Source organism: Gigantopelta aegis, chromosome 9, assembly GCF_016097555.1.
Source record: "Gigantopelta aegis isolate Gae_Host chromosome 9, Gae_host_genome, whole genome shotgun sequence".
Taxonomy (NCBI): Eukaryota; Metazoa; Mollusca; class Gastropoda; order Neomphalida; family Peltospiridae; genus Gigantopelta; species Gigantopelta aegis.
In genome coordinates, this window is record NC_054707.1 from 58,988,638 (window position 1) to 58,994,637 (window position 6,000).

Here is a 6,000-nt window from a genome sequence, read left to right on the forward strand (position 1 = left end):
ACTTGCTGCTGTGCCTCCAAAATTGGTCATTGTTGGTGTCAAGAAAAATCCTATGGTGCTCTACTCATACATGTAGGTTAAAATAATTTTGTCTGATAATACTGGATAGAAAGTAAGTTGCTTTTGTGCCCATCTTTTGAAGAAACGGTTTGCTTTGGTGGCCCACCAACTTACCTTGGTATTCCAATTTTTGTTATTAAACTGAAGACAACAATTGCCATTTCTCCTCTCTTCTTCTTCTCCCCCCCCCCCCCCCCCACCCAGTTCATTAAAATTCAACTCCTGCATGATCCCTTGCTGATAATGGAAATGTTAAGCTGGTTTCCTCTGAAGATTATTTGTCAGAATTGCCAAATGTTTGACATCCAATAGCCGATGATTGATTAAGCAATGTGCTCTAGTGGTGTTGTTAAACAAAATAAAACTTTTAACTTTGGACCAGCAGCCAGTACCTTGGGAACAATTTTCTATGTTCTTTTTGAACATATACATGTATGTTCAAATAAACTGGAAACAGTAATAATTAAAAAGAAGTTTATATTGAAAAGATTTGAACATACTGCACTGATGTGCATGACATTTGATAATCGATGCCATTAACCTCATTACTAAACAGCACATCCCACAAAAACAAATTCCAAATTAATTGTAGTTAAAATCAATAGTTAAAACACTTGGTTCAAACAGATTATTACTTGTATTTGGGGTTTTTAATTTGCATTTTCCAAATTAATTCTTCTAAATGTTTGCTGGTTTTATTTGTTAAAAAGAAATGAAAGAGGCAAAAAGTGGTCATCATATCAAGATGATTATTGTATTGTCAACTCGTTTAGTAAATGCTGTCTACCATACATGTAACTGTACACTTATGAACATGTATACCATGCACAATCAGTGACTTGTAGATAGTACATCAAATACTGGTATGTAAGTACTGCAAATGTCATCATTTAAGAGGAACTATCACTCTTGTTCCCCATCCCTCCCATAAAACTTGTTCAAGCAAAGTAATTTTTAACTCCCCTTAACATGTGAATTTATATGGTTTTAATATGGTAATATCTTAAATGGCATCGCACAATTTAACTTAGGGGAGCAAGTAATCACTAGCTGAAAACAAATTCACGGTGACTTCTGGAAGATGTCCGAAGAACCATGTTTATGAAAAATTCATACAAAAGATCCTTTGCTGTTTTTTGTTAAGAGTAGCCTATGTGGCCAGAGCAGGTTTATTCTTTTTTCATATGTTGAAAACCCCCACAGATTAAACCACAGTTTAAAATGTCCTTCAACAACATTCCTTTTTTTTTTTTTTACGACAGCAGTAGATACTTAAGAGCCTTTCTACCTCAGTAGTCCATGTACTGTGAAAATTACAAGTATAGTGCTTCATGCTGTTTACTCATTAATGGTCACAGTGTACCGGTCTCCATCTTTCTTAAAGATTTTTCTATTCATTTATCTCAGTTCCTCTCAACCGTGCAAGGTTTTCCTGTTAAAGGAAATGTCCTGGTGAAGGTTGTCTATATGCAGAAATACGGGAAGCATGTTGGGCTATCAGTAATGCATTCATTTATTGAACTGTTTATAATCGATTAGTGAACGTGTTAACCGAAAGAACCCAGCAAAAGTTGTCTGTATGCAAACATGCATGTAAGGGGCATGTTAAGCTTGCAGCAGTGCATTAATTTATTGAATCATTTATAATGAATTTGTGAAGGGTTAAAGGAAATGATCTTTGTGCAGTATGGGTGCAGCTTGAGCTAGCATTAATGTATTTGTTAACTGAAGCGAGTGCGATTGATTTGTGAATGGAGTAAAGTGCAGTGCATGTCAGATGTCTGAACACCTTCATGCTTTTAATGTTTACACAGTACTGAAAAATGTGAAGAGAGATTCACTGGAGAAAATCAATATTAAATACTGAAACAAATCTGGATAAAACCAATATATGTGACTGCATCTCAGTGCTTGAACTTCATGATGGCACTAACAGCAATTGCCACAGCTGTGATATGAATTATCAAAGGTCAGGGCTTTACCGAATGCAGTTTTTGCCCCTGGATAAAAGTATTACAGAGTTCGAAATAGGAAGTAAAATATAGCCTGCTATTATTATTTTAACCTAGAGAATGCCAAAATAAATATGTCGTACTAAAAAACAAAAAAATTACTGCTGGAAATATCACAGCACGAGGTGAGGGGAAGATTTGGGACAGTGTGTGAAACATTTAGGATCTCTGAGATGTATTTTAGAGTTTTATGGAATTAAAATGTAACAGAATCATGAGATAGAGAGCAGATGAAATAATTGTACATATATCTGCACCACGACTGGCATATCAAAGGCCGTGGTATGTACTACCCTGTCTATGGGATGGTGCATATAAAAGATCCCTTGCTGCTAATCAAAAAAGAGTAGCCCATGAAGTGGCAACAGCGGGTTTCCTCTCTGTATCTATGTGGTCCTTAACCATATGTCTGACGCCATATAACCATAAATAAAAGATGTTGAGTGCATCATTAAATAAAACATTTCCTTCCTTCCTTCCTTAAAAAATGGCCTGCAATTTTTGGGTGATTTTAGCAGGTGAGAGAACATTGTAATCTTATGTACAAAAGGTCGGAATGAGTATGTAAAACAAATGGGGGTGGGGTTGAGGAGGAATTCATATCTGATCACTCAGCCAGTCTTACTTTTCACCGAATCCACAAACATCATTCTAGCAAGCTGAAAGGTATGTTAACTATTTTCCTTTGATCTGTGGAAACTAGAAGGTCTGCACACCCTTGTTCTGTTTTAACAATGGGTCGTAACAATAGGTAGCACTACATGTATAACAAATAACATGTGGTCAGGTCAAAGCTTGAAGTAAAGCACCTACTATAAAAAGTCCTGTTAATACTACCAGTCCTGCCATTGGTGATGAAAGTGACTGTTTGTTGTCCAAAAACATGTTGTTTCTGGCAGTAAATGTATCTTGTTTTAAATCCAGTACCACCGTGTCAAGTAACCTTACGCTAAAAACATGTGGGATACCTGTAAAACTATAGTCCTTCCCACAGGGAACACCCTTTTTCATACTATGGAATTTACTACAAATTATTTATTTCTGAGCCAATTGTTTTCTGAATTGCACACAAAAATAGTATATTTTTGTTATTTCCAAAACACTTTTATCTTACTTTATACGTCAAACCAAACTGAAATTATATGCTAAAAACTTTTTTATAGGAGGATGGGATGGACTATAGGTGCTGCAATCTTGTATGAAACAACGTCTCATTGTATAAATATTATACCATGGCCTATGATATACCAGGTGTATAATACCCCAAGTGGATGCTTTGCTACTGAGCTATATATATTGTATGTCATATGTTCCTACAAACTGTTAAAAAAAACCCCATCTCATATGAAAAGTTTGTCAGCAACTAAATGAAAGATATATCATATCTTTAACGGAGCTGAATTTATTTTACATTTATCTGAAAATTCTAGATTTTGTTTATTGTCTATACAAGGTTTTCAGGGACTGTTTTTTTTTTTTTTTTTTTTGTCCCAAATTTGTCATATTCTTCATCCAAAACTTACAATATCGATTTGGCTGATGCTTTGCATATGCATTCTTTCTGGGGACTGCCATCTTATACCATTGTGCAACCCTAACCCTTGGGCCAATCTCAGTACCCACCAATATTAAATTTCTGGATTTGTTTTTCCATAACCCATTTTCATCTGTGCGTAAATACTCCAAAATTGTGAGGTATATTAGCTGTGGGAAATGGTTATATGATAATAGTGAATTAATTGGGCAAACATTACAACTGGTAGTTCAGTATTACAGTAGGTTTTATGACCACTAAAGGTCTTGAAAGACGATTGGGGTCAGAAGTCAAATTTGAAAGTTGACATTTTATTATCAGTAAATTGCAAATTCAAACAATAAAAATGACTAAGAACAAAACAATAACAACTATGATCAACAAAATGAAAACGATTGACAGAAATAATGTTCCACAGTGATTAATTGACCCTCCTGGAAATTGTCAAAATCGAGAATGATACCCCACGCCTGTGTACGGGGCAACTGCGTGATACATGTGCAAACTATGGAATGTGTTTCGGTGTGTTGATAAACAGACCTGAATGTTTTTTACTAGGATTTCTGAGGTCAAAACGTATGTTCTTTCTAACATTAATATTTCAGGTTCCCCTACTTTTTTTGAAGAGTATATATAATATGGGAATGGGATATATTGTATGGCAGAATGCTCAAGTTTTTCAGTTTATCTTTTGCATTATTTTATTTGCTGAGTCATGTCATTGCCTAACTGGATTTCTCTTGTTTTCAGATGATAAAATAAAGAGATTAGCTTCTGACAAGAAACAGTTATTAGATAAGGTAAGAGTTAAAGATAAAATAAGTAAAAAAAAATTATTGACATAAATTTAAAATATAATTCTATTCTTGGAAAGTCATTACGTTGAGAGGTTCTTTATAGCATTGTAAAGTTTAAATCTGTAATGGCTGTTCTTAACTCAGATTGGCAGACATTTGTGTTTCTGATGATTAATGTAATAAAACTATATATTGGAAGAAGATATCTAAAAATCCACATTTTATTGGTCTTTCCTCTATTACATAATATACTGGTGTCCAAAAGAAACTTTACATAATAAAATTCAATTCATTTTATCAATATTGTTGCTAATCTAAGTGCATTGTGTATTTAGATGTTGGAACTTCATGATACTTTCATATCCCACCATACCGTTTGTTCGTTTTCTATAAGACAAGCTTTATAAAGTTTCTTTTGGATGTCAGTACGATATATGAATACCACTACATTACTACGTTCATCTGAAGTAATGGTAAACCTGTTTTAATAATATTTTACCTGAAGTTTTTGTATTATGTTATGTGTTGAAATATAAGTTTTGTCTTCCAATTACAATTTCTGGAGTCCACATCTAGTCCTTCATTTTTATTATACAAAAGTATCCACGTACAGCTTCACTTATGTTCTGTTTCTAGTTTGATAGTTGCTTTGAAAGACTGGCTGTGGTGGTTTATATATATGTGCTTTCTATATGTGTGCTTTCTCCTTCTAGCTGAAGACGTTAGAAAGCCAAGTAGATGAAAGGTTGTCCGTTAAAAAAGATGATGCCTCGTCCAAAGTGCCAATGGTTAATGGGCCCGAAATGCAGTTGTACGAATTCCAAAGTATGGATGTTTTTGTTTATTTAATGTTGCACACTTTGTTATGGTTATTTTTGTTCAGACAAATGCTGTTAACAGGACTTCTAGATTATGGTAGCCCCACTCCCATGGCTAATGATATTCAATGTTGGGCTAGTAAATAACCACTATTGCCATGCCCGACGGTTGCAGGTAAGTCTATTTTGAAAATATAAATATCCTGCCCCCTCCCATCCCAACCCCCAGTGTTAGTGTTTTAGCTATATCTCTCTCTTTAGGTGAGATATCCAATTTTCACTATTATTTAGTAAAATTGTATTAACTTAAAGTAAAGTAGGGCTAGCAAATATTTAGTCGTGGCTAGCACATTTTTTAAATCACTGATCCCATTGTTAGTGGATTTTATAAAATTCTAGAAGCCCTACTGTTAAGGACTGTTATTTAAAAAATGACATCTCAAGACCATTGGCTTCTTAAAGCTATATGATCTCCTAAATATGTGGAAATCACAGTGTCGTCTTACTAAATCATCTTTATGATGAAAATATTTATTAATTTATTCACATGGAAAAAAAAAAAAAAAGACAAAATGTTACGCATGAATCATAATACAAATTAGATATGAAATTATATAAGATTTATATTAACTAAAATATACTAATGATTTTTGGGTGAAAATTACTTTTGCAAGAGTTCTATAGTAGAGGTTGTTGTTTTTTGCAATAATATCTTCTTTTTTTCCAGTGTCAATTATTTATTAGCTTTTCTTCCGAATGGATGTATATTTTTAGCAGTA